Source organism: Astatotilapia calliptera, chromosome 7 (assembly GCF_900246225.1).
Source record: "Astatotilapia calliptera chromosome 7, fAstCal1.2, whole genome shotgun sequence".
Taxonomy (NCBI): Eukaryota; Metazoa; Chordata; class Actinopteri; order Cichliformes; family Cichlidae; genus Astatotilapia; species Astatotilapia calliptera.
In genome coordinates, this window is record NC_039308.1 from 28,896,684 (window position 1) to 28,919,179 (window position 22,496).

At 40.3% G+C, this 22,496-nt stretch overlaps 1 long non-coding RNA gene across 1 annotated transcript; it reads left to right on the forward strand.

The window, feature by feature from the left end:
• The first annotated feature begins 21,435 nt into the window (after positions 1-21,435).
• On the forward strand, positions 21,436-22,282 carry LOC113027349 (uncharacterized). The gene is made up of 2 exons (XR_003273028.1): positions 21,436-22,049; positions 22,136-22,282. It is a non-coding gene; the product is annotated as an uncharacterized LOC113027349 (long non-coding RNA).
• Positions 22,283-22,496: the final 214 nt, after the last annotated feature.

Consider the following 22,496-nt stretch of genomic DNA (forward strand, 5'->3'; position numbering starts at 1 on the left):
GTGTTCTCATTTCTGTGTCCCTGAGCTAAGTGTATGAATTCTGTATTTCAAGCACTAAATTTGATTGAGTGCATCCCAAATGATCCCTATATTATGGCCATTATATGTTATTGATCTGGGTTAATAAAAGCACATTCACACACATTAATCACTTTCTGTCTGGAATAAAATCAGTTGTTTTTGTAAGTTTTAATTCAAAGCTCAAATAGCATATGACTAGAAGAAAGGCAAGCCCCCAAACCTTCTACAATTCAGAGGACAGAGACGGGTCAATAAGAAGAACCATAATTTAGACACGAAACACATGAAGGAAATAAAACTTCATTTATCATTATTTATGTAAGCAAGAGCATTTGTAGAAAAAGAAGATAATAAATGAATAACAATAACACTGTATTAGAGTTGAAAGATGAGTAGTGATTTGATTCCAGACGGAAAGTGATTAGTGCTAAAACATCAAACTTTTTTTCCTTCCTCCTTGGAGCTAAATGACCCAAACACATGAGATATCAATGGAAATCCCAGGGTGCCCTCTATTTAGTACATAAGGACTTAGGCTAGCTAAAATAAGTCAAAAGGTATAGCCCAAAAACAAATTCATTACAGAGGACATAAATGGACAAGCTAGTTCTCAGGAGGATATAAGAATCCTTTTTATACATTTAGGAATATTTTTATTGATCCAAACACAGATTTCATTTATTCACTGATTGGAACAGAAGTGAGGAAATAAACAAAATAATGCAGAAAATTCTGTGCTAATGTTTAATCAGGTGGCATAAGACCTCCTTTTTGTTGTCACTACTCATATGGTAAACAGCTGGGATTGGTGTGTTTCTAAATTGTTTACTAAATTGCACTGCAGGTTCAAGTACATGGTGCGTAAAAGCCACCGTGATCTGCCAACAGGGGCCTCAATAGGACTTGAGGCTACAATAATGTAAAACAATGAGGTAACTGGCCTTTTTTTTGATAATTACTGTTTGCCTGATTTGATGATGAGAATAAGGAGAATGTGAAATGGTCTAGGGAACTAATTAACACACTGAAATAAAGTTTAGTGCTCAGAATTTTTTCTCAGGAGACTGAAAAGATTTGGCATGAACCCCCGCATCCTCAGGACCTTCTATCACTGTGCCATTGAGAGCATCCTCACTGGATGCATCACCACCTGGTATGGCAACAGCACCGCCTACAACTGCAAAGCTCTCCAGCGAGTAGTGCAGTGCTCTGAACGGATAATTGGAGGTGAGCTTCCCTCCCTCCAAGACATCTACAGAAAGCGCTGCCTGAGGAAAGCGGGGAGGATCATCAACGACTCCAGTCACCCCAGCCATAAACTGTTCAGACTACTTCCCTCAGGAAGGAGGTTCTGCAGCATCCGGTCCTGAACCAGCAGACTGAGAGACAGCTTCTTCCACCAGGCCATCAGACTGCTGAACACGTCATAGACGCCTCAGCTTCACTACTGGAACTTTAACATTATGCACTCCATACTGTACAGTAATGCCACTGTTTTGCACATGTCTCACTCTGTATATTTTTATATATTTTATTTTATTGTTTACTCTATTTAATTTGTAAAATATGTGTATACACACACACACACACACACACACACACACACACACACACACAGAAAAATATTTAGTATACACATCCAGAAATGCATATACTATTATACAGTGGGGCAAAAAAGTATTTAATCAGCCACCGATTGTGCAAGTTCCCCCACTTAAAATGATGACAGAGGTCAGTAATTTGCACCAGAGGTACACTTCAACTGTGAGAGACAGAATGTGAAAAAAAAAAAAATCCATGAGTCCACATGGTAGGATTTGTAAAGAATTTATTCGTAAATCAGGGTGGAAAATAAGTATTTGGTCAATAACAAAAATACAACTCAATACTTTGTAACATAACCTTTGTTGGCAATAACAGAGGTCAAACGTTTACTATAGGTCTTTACCAGGTTTGCACACACAGTAGCTGGTATTTTGGCCCATTCCTCCATGCAGATCTTCTCGAGAGCAGTGATGTTTTGGGGCTGTCGCCGAGCAACACAGACTTTCAACTCCCGCCACAGATTTTCTATGGGGTTGAGGTCTGGAGACTGGATAGGCCACTCCAGGACTTTCAAATGCTTCTTACGGAGCCACTCCTTTGTTGCCCGGGCGGTGTGTTTTGGATCATTGTCATGTTGGAAGACCCAGCCTCGTTTCATCTTCAAAGTTCTCACTGATGGAAGGAGGTTTTGGCTCAAAATCTCACGATACATGGCCCCATTCATTCTGTCCTTAACACGGATCAGTCGTCCTGTCCCCTTGGCAGAAAAACAGCCCCATAGCATGATGTTTCCACCCCCATGCTTCACAGTAGGTATGGTGTTCTTGGGATGCAACTCAGTATTCTTCTTCCTCCAAACACGACGAGTTGAGTTTATACCAAAAAGTTCTACTTTGGTTTCATCTGACCACATGACATTCTCCCAATCCTCTGCTGTATCATCCATGTGCTCTCTGGCAAACTTCAGACGGGCCTGGACATGCACTGGCTTCAGCAGCGGAACACGTATTGGCACTGTGGGATTTGATTCCCTGCCGTTGTAGTGTGTTACTGATGGTGACCTTTGTTACTTTGGTCCCAGCTCTCTGCAGGTCATTCACCAGGTCCCCCCGTGTGGTTCTGGGATCTTTGCTCACCGTTCTCATGATCATTTTGACCCCACGGGATGAGATCTTGCGTGGAGCCCCAGATCGAGGGAGATTATCAGTGGTCTTGTATGTCTTCCATTTTCTGATGATTGCTCCCACAGTTGATTTTTTCACACCAAGCTGCTTGCCTATTGTAGATTCACTCTTCCCAGTCTGGTGCAGGTCTACAATACTTTTCCTGGTGTCCTTCGAAAGCTCTTTGGTCTTGGCCATGGCAGAGTTTGGAGTCTGACTGTTTGAGGCTGTGGACAGGTGTCTTTTATACAGATGATGAGTTCAAACAGGTGCCATTCATACAGGTAACGAGTGGGGGACAGAAAAGCTTCTTACAGAAGACGTTACAGGTCTGTGAGAGCCAGAGATTTTCCTTGTTTGAGGTGACTAAATACTTATTTTCCACCCTGATTTACGAATAAATTCTTTACAAATCCTACCATGTGAATTCATGGATTTTTTTGTCACATTCTGTCTCTCACAGTTGAAGTGTACCTCTGGTGTAAATTACTGACCTCTGTCATCATTTTAAGTGGGGGAACTTTCACAATCGGTGGCTGACTAAATACTTTTTTGCCCCACTGTATATTGTACATATATTTATTAGTTTCAGATGTAGCCTTTCTTGTATTTTGCTTGTTTACGTTATTGTATTTTGCACAACTCTGTTGCTTGTGAAGCTCGCACACAAGAATTACACTCACATGTGCTGTACCAATGTACCTGCACATGTGATGTGACAATAAAAGTGATTTGATTTGATTTGAATGGTGACATCAATTATTCATCATAGAAACCAGAAGTATGTCGTGTCACCTTTACAGTGCAGTCATCAGCTGGATCTCTTCCAGCTCAATGCATTCTAACACAGGGTGTCAAATAGGGCTGTTCTGCCACTGGTATCTTGAAACACACACAGGGTGCCCTTCTGCATCGGTGGCTTGGCTCTATAGCATTATTAGAAGCCAAGAAAGACTGCCTCTTTTCAGGGCAGAACCTGACAGAAGCTATCATTTGTTGTCAATTTCAGTACATAATAATTTTTTTCTCAACAACATAGGTGATTTGGTGATTCACTGTGCTACATAAAAGTTTGTGTAGTAATTATAGTCCAGAAAATTAAAGCAAAACAACCTCAAGAGAAACTAGAAACTAGAAATGGACAGTTATATCTGTTCTGAACTAATGGCTCCTTAAGTCTCCTAAGTAAAATATGGCTCTGTCACATTTTAGGATTATTGTCTTTCTTTGTCCTTTTTATCTTCCTTCTAGTCTCTGGGATTATGGATCTTTAAAGATTGTTCTATTGTTGATCTTAATTTGAGTTCTTGAATATGCCCATGTGGGATTTGACAGGTCTACTTCTTTTCTGGTCACTGCTGTGTCCACAGCTTTATGGTGGGAAGTCGAAAGGGTCTTTCTGGCAGAGCCCAAGAGAATTTTCCCTGTGTTCCCAGCCTCCCTGTAGAGATTTAAGTCTACAACATATTATCTACACAAAACTTGTGTAATTTATTGAATTGACCAAAGAGGTTGAGATCATCTTTGCTACATAACTCATTAATAACAGTTAGCCAGAATCTACTGTTGTTTGTGTTACTTAGAAAATAGCTGCCAAGAACTATAGGTCACTTAAGGGCAGCGTGAACTTTTGAGTGCACTGAGAGAACCCCTGCTTGTAGATCTTCTTTCAAGGTTGTTTTAGGGGACAAAATACTACCTACTGTACAGGAGGATATGTACCTTTAAAAGCTTGATGCTTATTAGTTAAACTCTGAGGACCTGTGGTTTAAATAAACTAATCTAGGAAAAGAAAAACAAAGCACAGCTGAGCAAAGTAAAAAAGGATGAAAATAAAATTAAATAAAAGCCAGAGACTGACTGATCACAGGATTTAGTCTTTGTAAGCTTAATACACACTCCCACAGTAGAACAGAGAGATTTTGAGTCATCAAGAAAAAGTCTATTCTACCTACCTACATGGCCTTGGCATACAGCACACTTCATAGTAGAGCTGGGAATTCCAACGTAAACCAGAATGCATCTTTAAGACCCCAACAGCACAAGCTGCTCAAATCAGAAAATGAAAAAAAGCTGTTTCACTAATCAGTAACGGACCAACGATGCAAATATAGTGATAGATAGATGTATAATAGTATAATAGTATGTATGATAGTACATCTGTACTGATATACACACAAAACCTTGGGATTAAATTAAAAAAGAAAGAAATATAAAGGAAGAATTCTGCCTTATGCATTCAGAATAGTCAACTGCCTTAACTACGCGGTTTAATTCAACACAGCACAAAATTCTATGCACCAGTGGAGTCGCTCTCATCACAAATAAAACAACATTTGGGGAAACCAAAAGCCTGGAACAGCAAGCTGGAGGCTGAAGGAAGCAAATATGTTTCTTCACAGCAATGCGTCTGCACATCTGGAGGTGAGTCACTTTTGAATTTGTGTGTGCATACATATGTGTGACCTTGTTTGTAGATTAGGCTCAATACTGTTTCTGTGAGATGAAAGAACAGTTTATTGCTGGAAATGGTCAGAACATTCCAAAACATGAGATGAGGCAGCTTTTATTTGTATTTGTTTGGCTAAATAGAGATAGATAGAGAAAGAGCTGGTGGTGAGGATACGATAGGAGTTTGTTTGTGTTTTCTCCCCTTTTTAAGGTTAACAAGGCAGTTGCAGACACACATGGATGTGAAACTTTAGAAGTGCCCACAATAAGCTGACATTTAATTTTTTTAATGAAGCACTTCTGTGCATCAGTTGTTTGTAAGTGTAGATACAATTATCAGAATGTTCAATAATTCTGTATATCTTTTATGAAATTTTATTTGGTTGCTAGTAAACAGACCAAAAAAAGTCCAATGTAACTAACAAACATTTATTAAGACTAAACTAGCATGAAAGATATGTTTTAAAAGGATGCCAAAGAGTAGTTAGGAATCCTATCTCTAAAACTAAATTCATTCTACATATTTGACTGACAAAACAAACAAACAAATAAAAAACAATGTATTTACAAATGCTTCACAGTGTTTCCCTCTTCCATAAACCAGACTTTGCCTTTTTCGTTTATGCTTTGGTGAAAACATGTTAAAGTTGCAAAACAGGCTGCCTGATGTACACCGAGTATCAGAAAGCTTATATGGAAAACTGTACGCATAATGGCATATTTAAACTACTGCATTTGCACATTATCGTATTTTAATGGCCATAAAAGTAGGCAGACTGTCAAATAAATAATGACTTACTGAATGTTCAACCACTCTAAATGTGACTTTCAGGCTTATTTACTATGCTGGATGTTTTCAGTTTAGTGGGGAATTTGCAAAAACAGATGATGTAAACAATCACAGATGTGGTTAAGTGAATTTAAATGCACTGCCGCCTGATGTTAGGTCATTTCAAACACATCAGCAATGGAGCAGAACATGCAAATTCTCCACTGCTGAGCATAGAAATGTGTAAAAACAAACATTTCAGACATGAGACAGAGATGTTTTCCTTGACATATTGTGTACTTAAATTAATAATAGTAAGACATTACAATAATAGTGTTGTTAGGAAGATGTGGAGATAATGAGGTGCTTATCTGGGCCATAGCAGATGTAAGAGAGGAGCACTTACCTGCAGAAGCCAGAAGAAAGCAACAACAACAAATAAAAAACAACAACAACAACAACAAAACAACAGTGTGTAAATTAATAGAAAACAGTATGGTGAATAGATTTTTTTTTTAAAATACAAGACTATTGAAATCGTAAATATAAGTTAGCTAGTGTGTAACACCTTCCAGCAAATTGATGCATTCTTATAAACTTAGAATACATAGGAGCGGGTGCCAGTTTGTGGAAGCCACCCTCTTGAAAACACTGCCCAAGATGGACATTGCTGTTCTGTGTAATCACATTTCATCTATGGGGCTAGAGGCCAGTCATATATGGATGCGAAGAGAACTCATAGACAGTCTAGTTCAGCAAATTTTAAGTTTCTTTCTTCACCAAAGAAAGGAACATGTAAAGCTAAGGCTACGTTCACACTGCAGGTCTTAATGCTCAATTCCGATTTTTTGATCAAATCCGATTTTTTTGTCTGCTTGTTCACACTACAAATAAAATGCGACAGCAAACGCGCTCTAGTGTGAACGCTCAAAGCGGCCCGCATGCGCAAAAGAAGATGTCACACACAACGCGCTCTGTTTAGACCAAGAACAAACAGTATTGTTTGACTGATGGCCCTTAATATAAAGACTTCGGACTTTACGTTTCCCAATTTTTGCTTTAAGTTATTTTGTTATTTACATAATAATGTAAATAACCTAATAATGATCCTTATTGCTGTTTAAGAGAGGAGCGGTGCTTCAAAGGATAGCTGCAGATTTCTGTCAGAATCTGCAGATTATACAGTACAAATAAAATGTTTACGTTGTCTTCCCAACAGTTTCACTGACATCTACACTGGATGGCTAGGAAGCGTTCGCGATGTCTTCTCGGGCGCTGATAATTGGCTTCAGTCTTGTGTCGGTGACGTAAAAGGCGGATTTAATGCGACTTGACCGTTCAAACATCAGTCGCTTTCTAAAACATCGGATATGTATCGGATTCAGTACCACATACGAAAGTGACCCAGATCGGATTTGAAAATATCGGATTTGCGCCGTTCACACTGTCATAGCATGATCGGATATGGGTCGCATAGGGTCAAAAAAATCGGATTTGATGCGCTTTCGCCTGCAGTGTGAACGTAGCCTAAGAGATAGCGTGACCAGCATCTGGATAAAACATCATCTTCCTCCTCCTCAACGCTAGCCTTATTTCCTCAACTGAAGTCAAATGGTAAATGGCCTGCATTTGTATAGCGCTTTTCTAGTACATAGGACCCCAAAGCGCTTTACACTACATTCAGTCATTCACCCATTCACACACACATTCACACACTGGCGATGGCAAGCTACATTGTAGCCACAGCTGCCCTGGGGCGCACTGACAGAGGCGAGGCTGCCGGACACAGGCGCCACCGGGCCCTCTGACCACCACCAGTCAAGTCAAGGCACCAACATATGAAAACATGGATTAAAGGTTGTGGATTTTTTTTTTATAGATATTGTAAAAAGTAGATCAGTAGATGACTAACACTTAAGTTCACTAATAACAGCTAATAGCAGCTAACATGGCAATGCATCCTGACAGCAAAATTCAGGATATCCTCAATAACTCACCACTGTCATCAAACAAAAATTAGCTTAACTGAGTCACTGACTTGTACGAGTTTTCACAAAGTTTTAAAGCATCTTTTCTAAAACAAACAGCTATGGATGGTTCACATCAGCATATTGCATGCTGAGGTAAACAGCAGACTGACAGCATATTCAGATAGCAAAAATCTGCAGATAAGTTTGGCCCTGTTTTTGAATTGAGCTAGGACCACAGCTAGGATTATGCACTTGAATAGAGATGAGTAAAAAACAAAATTCAGCTAATTGCAATCTGCCATCTACTGACATTTACTAATGAAATATTGCACACTATAAGTCTAAGGATCTTAACAGTTTGGTATCACATATTTTTCTGCTAACTGATTGGCTGGTTCTGCTATTCTTGTGACACCAGAGTCTGGTATCCAGAGTAATATACTATCTAGAAAGTTCAATATAGCCAGGCTTTCTCTCGGTTTTTAGGTCTTATCAAGCCAGTTAACTCACAGTCAGATATAATATCACAGTGGTAATTATCAAATTCTCATTTTGTTAATCAGGTGTGGGTTCACACTAAATGGGGCATTTCAGGTGTTATATGACTTGATGACCTCCTCAGGGACATTCAGAGAGAAACAGATGACGACTACAAAGAATATTATTTCAGTGCAGCTGTTTTGTTGTTAGTTGATAGTTTTATTAAGAGTCTTTTTAAATTATTATGTAGAGAGGACTTATGCCAGAGGCATGATTTAGGAAAATCAGTAAAGGTTTTCAATAAAAAAAGATGACTTTTTGACCAGAGTTTCAATGAATATGTCCATCAGTGCCTCATCAGGCATGTTTTAATAACCTTTTTACCAAACTAAAAAAAATACTAAAACTAAGAATATTTTTTTCTATATTTTTTATACAATGTAATTAGTTTTCCAAGTTCACAAACTTGTTTGTTAATTTATTTCAAAAGTCAAGTGTTTGTTTTTATTTTATTTAACTATTTTTTTTTATATCTTGTTTTAGTTTAGTTTAACTTACTATAATAACCTTCTTCTACATCAGATTATATCCCATTTCAGTTCAGCTGTGGAACTACTGTGGCAAATGTAATACATTAACAGAGAAACATTTCATAGAAAACATTTCTAGTTGTATTAAGTGAATGAACATGATCTCAGAGTACCTAAAATCAACACGGATCCTGCCTTGTTGCACTTGGCACATTTCCCTAGAAATCTGACCATGTAATAAGTGTCAAGGGACATGCAGTGGTTTGGTAGTTCCTGGGAAGGCAGCAGAGGAAGGCAAAAGAGGACCGATGAGAAATGTTAATAGATTAATGAAGTACACAGCTTAACAATCTTATATTTTTCAGACTTTCATTAGACTTTAATATGACTTTGCAGCGATACATTAAAGCACAGTTACCATAAATGGGTTGCATGCACTGCTTCTTGTGTGATAAACAGTTACAGGGCCTCCGTGTGATAGTAAACACCCAATTTTTGCATATAAACATTTGTTTATGTTACCATTATTATAAGGCCATTTTGTAGTCGTCTACTTTCTGCATTCTGTGTGAGTGCATGTGTTTGTGTGCTTCATTTCAATTACAGCACTGGGAGCCGTTCCTTTAGCCATCTGATTTCTCTGTGCTAAGTCAGATAGTGCTTGTGGTTAGACTCTTTCTCAGTGATGAGAGCAGTGGGATTAGAACTCATAATAGAGTAATAAAGTCTAATGGCTCTCTAGTTTAAGGTAATGTCATTTTTATGGGTCTCTGGAAGACAAAGAAAGATTGTCTGAAAGAGATATTTTCATTTTGTGGCCAACTTGATCAATCTTATCAAGTAAGTTAGGAAATTGGGGAAAAAAAGTAATGCTACTTGAATGTCTAATGTGGTACAGTTTGCAAAACTGTTAACTCATTCACTGCCAGCCATTGGCAGTGAATGAGTTAAACCCATTGACTCATTCACTGCAATTGACGGCTATAGACGTCAATGGCAGTGAATGAGTTAATAAGCTAAATCATGAAGTCAATTGAGGTTCTCAGTTCTAAGAGAAGACACTGACTAAATATGTTAACCATGTCAGGAAAGGCCAACATCACCGGCATGAGTACATACTAAATATGTTGAAGTTTCACTCTCATGGCTATTTTTTAAGTAGTCATATAAAAAATGTACTTTTTGTGCTCATGGACACAAACTGTTACACTTTTTTCATGCATCCCAAATTTGTAAGTAATGCATTTCACTAGGAAGTATTTTGTGTTAGAAGCTATTAGTTTTGTAGGGAAAACAAGGAGGTGTCACCAGAGCAAGAAAAAAGTTTTAAAATATGATAATTGTTGCATTGGATCCCAAACTTTGATACTACTACTCAATCCAGTTGATTTGAATAACTAGCTCTAATAAAACATCATGAACAATTAGTAATTAATAATCTATTTAACCCTCTCACACATAGTGGTCACTACAGTGGACAGCTATTCAAAGGCTATTTTCTTGTACTTGTGTCAGTGTTGATGGTATACTTGCACATTAACCACTACACTTTACACTGATGTGGCACTCCACACCCTGCCACCCACTGGTCGTTTAATGTTACTATAGATGTATGACATGTTTCATTACTCCACGAGGCTCCTGACTACGGTAATGCTCCGACAATCCATTAAGTGGTGCGGCTTCATAGCTTACCAAAGTCGTACTGCAACCTTTAACAGATTTTTGAGCGTCGTGTACCACATAAAATCGGTTTGAGGTCATTAAGCACAACCAGAATTCATACATAAGGTGCACTGGGTTATAAGGCGCACTGTCGATTTCTGAGAAAATTAAAGGATTTTAAGTGCGCCTTATAGTGCAGAAAAAACAGTAGTGCTGTGCCATACTGCAAATTCTGGTATCAGTTCGATAACAAGTAAATACATGGCCAGTATTGCTGATACCAGTATTGCTACCAATACTTTAACTTAAAAACTGTAACTTTTATACGGGAGAGCAATGCATCATAACTTATGAGTTGAATCAGCCAGTTTGCAAATTCTAAACACATTTTAATGACCACTAAATCAATGTGATTTTTATTTCCCACAATCAATAGTTAAACTAACAAAACACACCTTTCAACTTTTCATGTTCTTCGAAACTGATTTTTTTGGAGACCTAGAATGTAAATGTTCCTGTCTTTAAGGACATTGGGTCAACTTCTGTATTTTAAATGTTATATAGGGTATAAGCAAAATAGACATGCCTGTCAACACAACAAGGTTCATTTTTTAAGTGCATGTTTGTTTGTTTGTTTTTTATTTGACACAATTCAGTGGGCTACATACTAAACTTAGAGGATAGAAACAAAGCTTCAGCCATGTTACACTAGTATTCATCCAATACCAATACTAAAATTATTATCAATACTATCAATATTTGGATTGATCTGCGCATCTCTAACTTTAACCCCCGAGTATAAACAGTATAATGAGCCCATTTTGAAAATACAAGCAATAGAAACTACTTGTTTAAAAAGCAGGGAGCAGGGGTGATTTTAGCCCATTTTTGGGGGTGCTTCAGCAGCACCCCCAAAGATTTCTTACTTCTTTTGACAATATTTGCTGTTTGTGTGACACACTACTAAAAATATAAAAAGCATACAGTACTGTACTTGTTTGAGACATAACATTTTAACAACAAAAGTATAGATAACCTCCCCCCTTCCCAAAATGGTTTGTTCCAGCTCGCCTCTCCCCTGCTCTGGCTCTAGCGCTCTTGCTGCCAGAGCGATGGTGGCTGAGACGCAGATTTTTCTATTCCAATCCATTCTTCTTTTGCAGCATTTAAATAACCTTGATCAGATTTGATGGTTTTGTTACAGACTTTTCAAAAAAGTGTTTTGCTTTTCTTTCACAAATGTGGGGATTAAATTGTGTTAAAATGTACAAAACAGTGATGTCATGTTTTGTGATGAGGACCCAGGCACAGAGAGACTTGATGAATTTAAGAATCTTATGATTTAATAAAGAAATTTGCAGACTTGCACAGAGATGGTAAAATTATGATGACTGATAACGGAGACGGAGACAACAGACGATGAGGACAGGGAGGAACAGGGCTTTAAATGCACCAAAGTGACAGTCAGCGAGAACTCGGGACAACATTTAAGGATGCAGGGACTGACAGAGACAGGTTTATCTTGCCTGGCTGGGCAGCTCTCTTGGTGCTCAGCACCCCCAAAGCTCTGATCCTAGAATTGCCCCTGGCAGGGAGTAAAAGTAAAAAGAATAAATACTCAAATGTTTAACACTTCTCAAACAGAACCAACATCAATGGTCATTTATCTACCAACTGGTTGTTTGTACTGGTTGGTTTTTCCCCTCTCATGTTCAATTCAAGTTTCTCTGTCTGATGGTCATGTTTTTCTTTTTTTAAACACCTTTGGCGCACAGTAAAATATTTCCCATAAGTGTGTGAGCTTTAGAGAGAAAAAAGAATAAGAAAACAAAAAAAACAAAAATGAAACATCTTAGACAGTTTAAGAGAATGCTGGTAAAATTTAGATAAGGTTTCAGTTGTTAGGCATGATGCATATATCATTTCATTTCTACATTCATGGGCTTTTCATGGTGTTATGAAACATAAAAGTTGAATCTCCAGGAATGAGATGATACAGATCCAGATATAATAAATGTGAATATTTAATATCCATCTCTCATCTTCTAGATAGAACAATGATATATCTGAATTTCTAGGTAAATGTGTGAGTGGGATATATTTATCATTGCAGTTTTTGTGAAGTGGATTTAGTGGAAGACTACAAAGACTTTTTTCTACATAATAAATGTTGGTCATGAAGATAATGCCAGCCTGTTGTCAAAGCCACAGGGCCAGGGACCAACAGCCCACTAAGCACCTTTGTACCATTTTCCATTTCACCCCTCAATAAGCAATAGTCACAGTAATGCCCCAAATTCAAAACAACCCCAACCTGCCCTGGAGGGTTCAGTGGGATTTGTATTTAAGCCTTAAAAGCCAGGGGTGTAGCCATTCATCGACTCAGATTGATGCACAGGGCTTAATGTGCATATATGTTTGTGTGTTTGTGTTTTTTACAACTACAACAGGAAAGCTAGCATCGGGGTCAGCTTTAAATATAATGAAAAGTAACATGATAATCGTCACTTATCTCTGTATTTGAAATATAACCCTCTCTCTTGCTGCCAGGCGGACACTACTATCTCTTGGTCAGAAAAAATAGTTCCATCAGTCATCACTTTTTTTTTTCTTTTTTTTTTTGCCTGTCCCGTTTGGCTCTTTTGCCATCAGAATTGTTGTCTAAAGGCAAAGAAAGATGCCCAATGGATTTACTTTACCAAATTGAACATCCCAGCCTTGCCGTAATGGTCCATTTGATTCACCTTTTATTGTTTATTTTATTTTCACTTACTGAATACGGGACAGACTGGACTGGGGGAAAGAAGGGGAGAAAGAAAGAGGGAAAGAGAAACAGCTGAGAAAAGGGACGGGGGAGAAGGGCAAAAGACAAAAACCAACAGAACGGGCAGAGAAAAAAAATGCATATATCAATCACCTGGATCACCTGCTGAGAAAGAAAAAAGAAAGCAAGCAGAAGAGAACAAGAGTAATAGAATAAACAACATCACAATGATATATGGGAATATGACAGTAAATACTAAATATTAAACATTATTGTGCAGCACATAAGATCAACAGAACACAGTGTGCTTTGAGGTAGGAGCCAAAAAGGGTGTAGTTTGTGGGTGTGATCACCCGTGTGTACACCTGTGAGCATGGACGCGCTTGTTTTTTGTTTTTTAAAAGGTTCCTTCATGTAATAATCTGCTAGAGGGTGTGGGGGGGCCACAGCCCCGTCCTCCAGGGCGTGAAGCAGGTGTGGAGGAGATCAAAACTCCAGACATCCAGAGGCCCCCAGAACACAAGAGACCAAGGAAGACCAACAGAGGGGCAGCCGCGCCACTGTCCCAGAAAGAGCTGAGGAGAGTCCCAGATGAGGGCTCACTCAGCAGCCGCGGAGCAGAAGCCAGGGGGAGTTGCAGTGATGCGCCCGTGAGCTCCGCCGGCAGCCAGCTGCGCCTGAGTGACCGAGCCCCAGGCCGAGAGGCCGGGGGCACCCCACCTCCGAAGTGGCCCGAGCGAGCCCCAGGCTCCAGGCCCCGATAAGCGGCCGCCAAGGAGTGAGCCGGTGTGTACCTGGACGCCCATCCCCGGACACAAAGAACCACCAACGCACCGATGTCTGAGGGGGTCCGCCACTGGCAGGGGAAGTGGTGGTAGGGGGAGATAGGCCTCCATACCTTGGAGGGCCTAAGATGTCCCCAGAGAGGTGGCGCCTGACACCCAACCTGACATATAGACACAGATATACAGGCACACACAGATACAAACATCCATTCCCACCCTCATGCTCTCATATGCACTTACTCCACACTCAACCAACGTGGAGACAGACATAAAGAGACGTTATACACACGATCACACTCCCCAAGCGTACTCTACAAACCGGGTCTAGGTGCCCCCGCCCCTGGAGGGGGGAACTGCACCCAGACCCAGGTGGTGTTTCCCTTTTCCCTGCGGTGGGGGGAGGCAGACCGCCCCGACTCCGCAGCAGCAGGAAGGCTCCACACTCCAGACCGCAGTCGGACGGCCAACTCCTCCTCCTAGTCCTAGCCCCCCTGCTCCAGCAGGTCGCAGAGAACGGGGGTGAGAGAAGACTCCGAACCTCCCTCCACCCGCTCATTGTAATGTTGATGCATGTGTGTTCTAAGGTGCATTTAAAACCCAGGAGGGCATGGAGCTACCTGCCAGAGAGCAGCAGGTAAGCGCATGGTCCCTCCTGCTAGCCCTCAATGTCTAAGTGTATTTAACATTGAGAGGTGGGCAGCGACGCCAGGGGTGGGGTGTACACCCTGATGGTACTTTGGACTCCGTGTATCGTGCCCACCCCCAAGATCCTATATGTATGTGTAATGAGAGTGTGAGTAATGTGAATGTCTAAGTTGTGGGATAAAATTGAGGCAGAGGCAGCCAGAAGGGGACGGGGGGGGACGGGGGGGTAGCCTCCTCTGCACCCTGGTGACATACCCCTACTCCAAGGTCCTGCATGTGTGGGTGGTTGTGGTGGAGCGGGAAGAGGGAGGCAGCTGGAGATGGGGAGGGAAGGAAGGGAGGGGCAAGTGACCCCTCCCTGGGGCCAGCTCCCCCGCTGACCCCAGTAGGCACCCCTATACTCCGCGACCCGCCAGGGACAGTCCACCCAACCCCACCCCACCATCCACTCTTCTTCCAGACTACATAAGACAATAAACACCCAGGCTGAGATCTTCCTCCACCTCTCCTGTATCTCCCCCTCCTGCAGAGAGAGCCCCTGAGGAGAGGAAAGCTCCTGCAAGATGTGACAATCTTCCCCACCAGTTGAAGAGCCCCCCAGGTGGCTCGATGCAGCCCAGAGACGGAGCGCCCCCAGAACCTCACGCCCATCCCGGACCCACCCAGGGGCAGCCAGGCTACCAGGTCAGTAACCCACGTCCGTCAGCACAGACCCTCCCCTAGCCCCGCTGCACGCAGCCGCGAGGAAACAGTCACCTGAGAGCCAACAGAGCCCCTAACCGGACATGACCGCTACCCCGGGTTGAGCCCCCCAAGAAAGATGCCTCCGGGGAACCCCCCGACGCCCTAAGCCTGACCCTACCCCCACACCAATCACAACAGTGAAGGTGGGATCAAACTATGACCCCCCACCCCCACTAGGTGATGGAGCTGATCAAAGGAGCCCAGAGCAATTGATCTGATGTGGTGGCAGAGGCTGTATCAAGACTAATGTAATCTAATAGATAATTTCTATATTGGTTAGAATTAAGATTATTTTTATTTTTCCAGTTCATGAGGACTGTTTTCTTGGCTATGCATAGGGCAGTGAAAACCATATGGGCGATATTCTTTTCTGAAGTGACATAATCTAAGCTGCCCAACAAACACACTAAGGGGGAAGTTGGAATGTTACATTTCAGACACTTCGATAAGTCTTCACATATCTCGCGCCAAAACTTCTGAACTGGTGGACAGAACCAAAGAGCGTGGATGTAATTGTCCAGTGAATTGGTTTGGCAGTGTGAGCAGTTGTTGGTAGACGTAAAGCCCATCTTGAACATCCGATGACCTGTATAGTGCACTCTATGTAATATTTTGTATTGAATTAATTGAAGACTGGGATTTCTAATTAGATGAAAGGTTTTTAAGCAAATCTGAGACCAGAAGTTTAGGTCTAAGTTAACTGATAAATCCGCTTCCCATTTTCCAATAGGAAGTGATATTGATTCATCTGTTTTAGAAAGCATTCTGTATATTTTGGATAGTAATTTGGGGGGTTTAAGAGTAAGAAATTGAACCACACTTGGTGGTGTTTGTAGTTCAACTTGACCCGGTTTAAATTTCTTTTTTACTATGGATTTAATTTGTTGATATTCTAAAAATCTTTTCTTGTTGATCCCATATTGTGTAACTAGTCCATCAAATGAAATAAATTCTGTTCCTTCTAGTATATGTTCTAAATATTTGATTCCTTTATCACTCCAATCTGAAAAGTTTATCATATTATTGTTTTGTAATATGTCAGGGTTGTTCCAGATAGGTGTACGTTTGCATGGGATTAATGAAGACGCCGTCAATTTTAGAAACTCCCACCATGCTGTCAGAGAAGAGCTGATGTTGATGCTTTTAAAGCATTCATGTCGTTGGATGTTTGAGCTGATAAATGGTAGGTCTGAGATCTCTAGATTATTGCAAAGTGCTTGTTCTACATCTAGCCAAGGTTCATCTAAGAGGGTATGTTTAGCCATCCTGAGATAAACTGAAGCCTGTTGGCTAAGAAGTAGTGCTGAAAGTTAGGCAGTTCTAGTCCTCCTTTATCCTTGGTCTTTTGTAGTGTTTTTAAGCTTATACGTGGGGGTTTATTTTTCCAAGGAATTTGGACATACATGAATCTAGAGATCTGAACCAATCTTGGGCGGTTTAGTTGGGATCAAATTCAAATTCAAATTCAAAATTCAAATTTTATTTGTCACGTACACAGTCATACACAGTACGATATGTAGTGAAATGCTTGGACAACTGCTCGTGACCTAAAGAAAACAAAAAAGGAAAAGGCTATGAAATAAGATAGGAAATAAATATGAAAAATTAAAAAAGGGTAAATTTAACTAGGAAGGAATAAAATATAAATTAAGGTTAAAAAATGAAATAACTGTACAACACAAATTAGAATGAAGGGTAAATTTAACTGGGAAGAATAAGATAAAATATATAAATTAAAGTTGAAAATAAAATAACTGTACAACAAAATACACAATATAGAACTATATAAGAATGTATGAAGAAATCTAAATATAATAAATATATACACAATACAGCAGCTGTACAAGTATTAACTGGAATGAAAGAATATAGTGACCAAGTGGTTGTGGCAAAACAATGTCCAGAAAGTCCAGTGTGTGTGTAAGAACTGTATGTGTGGGTCAGTACTGTGTGGTGGTGTGATTGAGAGACCGTATCGCCTGCGGGAGAAGCTCCTCCTCAGTCTCTCTGTGTGGTCTTCACCGGGAGCGGAATCGCTTTCCTGACCTCAACAGAGAGAACAGTCTGTTGTTGGATGGCTGAGGTCCTTCACGATCTTCCTGGCCTTGGTCCGGCACCGCCTGCCTGTAGATTGAGTGCAGGTCAGGGAGCTTCGGAGCGATGGTGCGCTCAGCTGACCGCACAACCCTCTGTAGAGCTCGTCTGTCCTGCATGGTGCTGTTCCCGAACCAGGTTAAGATGTTTCCCGCCAGGATGCTCTCTATGGTGCACGAGTCATTGAGAATAAATAATTTATTTTTGGTAAGACCATCATTTTTATAGTGGCAACCCTTCCCATGAGTGATATGGGTAGACATTTCCATCTAGCCAGATCATCTTCTACCTTCTTTAAAAGTGGGATATGGTTTAATTTAGTTAGATCTGCAAGCTTGGGAGAAACATTAATACCTAAATATTTTATATTTCCCGATTGCAGTGGTGTAGAAGAGGAATTATGGAAGGAGCAATTAATCGGTAGGACTGTAGATTTTGACCAGTTAATTGAGTAATCTGATATTCTTGCAAAAGAGTTTATCAATTCAATCACCCCAGAGGTATTGGTTTGTGAATTTTGGAGAAAGAGTAACACATCATCCGCATAAAGGCTGATTTTATGTTCCACGTTCTTGCATTTTATGCCCTTAATTACTGAATTCTGTCTAATTGCTGCTGCTAGTGGTTCAATAAAAATTGCAAATAGTGAAGGGGAGAGTGGGCATCCCTGCCTGGTGCCCCTCAAGAGACAGAAGCTGGAGGATGTCTGGTCATTTGTTCTAACACAAGCTGTTGGGGAATTATATAATATTTTTAACCAGTTTATGAAAGAGGATCCAAAACCAAATTTGTGTAAAGTTGCAAATAGAAATTTCCAGTTAACTCTGTCAAATGCTTTTTCTGCGTCTAAAGAGAATATTGTAGTTTCTAGGTTTTTACTGTATGAGTAGTCTATCAAATTAAGTAATCTACGTGTATTTGTTGATGAGTGCCTACCTTTTATGAAACCAGTTTGGTCAGGATGAATTAAGAGGGGGGTTATTTTCTCCAGTCTCTTTGAGAGAGCTTTGCAGATTATTTTAAGGTCTACATTTATAAGGGATATTGGACGATAGCTTGAGGGATATACAGGGTCTTTGCCTGGTTTTAGCAGGAGATTAATGTTTGCAGAATTCATATTTGATGGAAGTCTGCCCTTTTCTTTAATTTCCAACAACGTTCTGTAGAAAACTGGTGCTAGAATCGACCAGAATTCTTTGTAGAATTCTGCAGGAAAGCCATCTGGACCTGGAGCCTTATTATTGTGCATACTTATCAGGGCTTCCTGGAGTTCACCTGGTGTCAGTGGTGAATCCAGTGCCATTGCTTGAGTGTCCAATAATTTTGGAAGAGTTATGTTGTCCAAAAACTGATCAATTTCTTTTTTAGATGGGTTTATTTGTGGTGAATACAACGTTTTATAGAAATCCCTGAAAATGTTGTTTATTTGTATCGGATCATATATTGTGTTCCCAGATGAATCTTGAACAGCACATATAGTTGTTTTTTCTTTATTTATTTTTAGCTGGTTTGCTAGAAATTGACCGGATTTATTACCATGTTCATAATTTTGTAGGCGTAGTCTTTGTACTAAGAATTTTGTTTTTTTTATCAATTATCTCATTTAATTCTAGTTTTGTTTTGCGTATTTTGTTCAATGTTTCCTGATCTTGGTGGGACGCGTAGGCTTCTTCTAGTGATTTGATGTTTTTTTCTAATTCCTGAATATTTTTGTTTTCTTTTTTCTTTTTATGTGATGAGAAAGAAATTATTTTACCTCTCATCACAGCTTTCCCTGCTTCCCATAGAACAGAAGCTGATGTTTCGGGAGTGTCATTATAGTTCAAATATGAAGTCCACTCTTTTTTAAAATATTTAATAAAGTCTTCATCTTTAAGTAGTGTTTACTGTTAAGTTTTGCAATTTAACTGCAATGCCCAGGCAGCAATCATATCTGTCTAACCTGACACATAGATATATAAACTGTGGGCAAGCTTTCTTGTAATGTCTTTAAGTTTTCTGCAAAAATAGGTCAAAGTGGGCCAAAAACAAACAAGAGAGACGTACTGGCAACAGAAAAGCCGATCAGCTGATCATTAAGCAGTTTCATGATTGAAGTAGCAGCAAGAAGAGGCAGTCGCTCCATATATCGCTTGTTAAGCTTAACGCAGGAATGCTTTACAAACATTCAGAGATGGACTTACACACTTGCTTTACTTCTCTCGGGGATAACTTTGTCGGAGATGAAATGCCGGGTTGCTAGCGAAGCTCCAAATGCTATCCAGACCACCAACAGGTCCCGCATGCCACAGCCGCTCTATCACGTGATGCATACTGCTCCGACGTGCTAACGTTCTGAGGTGAGTTACGGCGTGTTGCAAGTTTTGTGAGGTGCTTTCGTGATATTTAATGGATCGGATTACATTTTTTATTTTCCTCCGATATCCGATCCAGTAATTTAGGTCAGTATCAGACCGATACCGATACGTAATATCGGATCGGTCCATCTCTATTATTGTAAGGTCTACCTTACAATATAAAGCACCTTGAGGTGACTGTTGTTGTGATTTGGTGCTGTATAAATAAAATTGAATTAACCTGAATTAATAGCCTGCTAGTAACAAAATGCCCAAAGATACAATTGGAAATTGTTTCTTTCCTATGTTGTCTGTTATGTTAGGTCGCATTTTTATATTTAAATGATTCAAAGGTCAGTGTTAAGTGGCTTTACAAACAGACAAAATAATTCACTTGAAAATGGCCAGGTATACGGATTGGGAAATGGATAAAAAAAGAAGCTGATGTCCAAATCAAATCTTCAGAAAGCCTGGAACTATTAGTTAAGACCACTTAAAAAATGAAGAAGCTCCTTGAAAGTGAAATATAAATAAATGAGTGTTAGTTCAAGACTTCTGCACAGTACTGAATAAATGTGTGTGTTTGTGGGTGGTTTGCTGTACCGTGTGTCGGTATGTATAAATATGTCTGTGGTGTAATGGCAAAGAAATATAAGTACCAGTGAAATGGAAGGCAAAGTTATCTTATTTGCTGATTAATAAATGAAGAGTATTGGCTGCACATTAAACATTTAATCTATCCGCACACATATACAGCCACAGCACATAGATTCCTCCGGTATATGCATGAACACCACATTTAAAATTTAGTCTCAACCGAGGGTTTCACCATCATAGACTCCTAAATGCTCCTTCAGGTCCAAAATTAAGTTGTAGTCATTAGAAAATACTTACATACAAACAACAGAAGTAAATGTAATCAACTCTATTTGTATAAAATTATGACTTAAGCTCACCCAGATAATTTATGGGCATCTATGGTTTGATTTCTTTGCTTTTGCGGATTGGATGGGTTCTTATATGCATCTGGTGAAAATTCCATGTCAATGGCACTGTGGCGGGGCGTGGCTTGCGGTGCCGTGCAGGGAAGGCGGACGCACCTGCACGGTATCCGCAATCACCCCCGCCCACTTAAATATTGCACTGGGTCCTGTGGTTTGTGGGTTGGTAATGTTGAGCTGGCTGCAGGAGAGAGCTGCAGCTCTGTGTGTGTTTGTGTTTAAATAAAGAATGCTGCAAAGCATGACCGTGCACGCGGGTCTGCTGTGGGTTTGTTACAGGCACCTATAGAAATATATTTACTTTAAAAAAGTGGTAAGATGTTCAATACTTATTTTGCCCACTACATGGGGGTAAAAGCAGACCTCCAAACTTCATGTGGCATTTTAGTGTATTTCACCAAGAGAACTGCCTCTTACTGGATATTTTCTCTTTTTTGGGCCATTCTCTGTGAACCCTAGAGATGGTTGTGCAGAAAGAAATCCCAGTAGATCAGCAGCTTCTGAAATACTCAGACTAGTCTGTCTGACACAAACAACCAAGCCATGTTCAAAATGAATTAAACCACCTCCTTCCCCATTCTCACGCGTGGTTTGTCTCAGTGGCTTGAGTTGCTGCCAAGTGATTGGCTGATTAGATATTTCTGTCATGGTCCGGGTGTGTGCCAGTGTGTCTCCCTCCGAGCCGGCGTCTCCACCCCTGGGAGGGGCCTCAGTGTTTTTGCTGATCGTTGACATCTGTGGGTAATTAGCCGGGGGACTCATAAGGCCAGCGTTCTCAATCTCTCTTCGCCAGATTCTCTGCTAAACATCAGTCAGTGCAGGCCACCACCATAATTTCCTTACGTGTTTTTTTGTGAATCACCTTTGCTTCACTGTATGTTTGTTTTTTGTGCGCCTCCCTTTTTCAGCTACACCTAACTGTTAAACCCCTGGCGAAGAGCTTCTACTTGGATGCTGGACCTTCTGGCAGTCCCTCAGGCTACCACCAAAACTACCTACCTGCCTCTCTGCCTCCACGCCAGGAGCTTTTGGATTTACACACCCGGATTACTCCCCCTCTATGTCATCTCCGACCTCCGTTGGCAAGTACGCAGTACGAAGGAGGATTTTAAGCCAAACAACATATTCATATGCCTCCTTATCTATGTTTGAACATTTGCATTCTGTTACAGTGACCCCGACCTTTTCCTGGACCTTTTGTGACTTGCTTTCCAGTCCAATCCCCGGACCCGGACCAGATCATTATTTAGTTAACGTCTACGCTCACCTTTTGTTTATGAATATTTTGTGTGCACATTAAACATTATTCTTAAAATATATTTACGAGCTGTTCGGCGTCTTGCGTTTGAGTCCTGTCACTCGTCTGAAACGGTCCCGGCCGTAACAATTTCTTTAACGACAAAGTTCCCAGTATAAACATAAATTGGCCTATTCTTTAATAAATAAAATCTCAAGATTCACAAAACACCTTTATTCTGAGTCTGAGAACAATTCTCAGTAGGACGGGTGACACTAGTGGAGCAGTTCTAATTA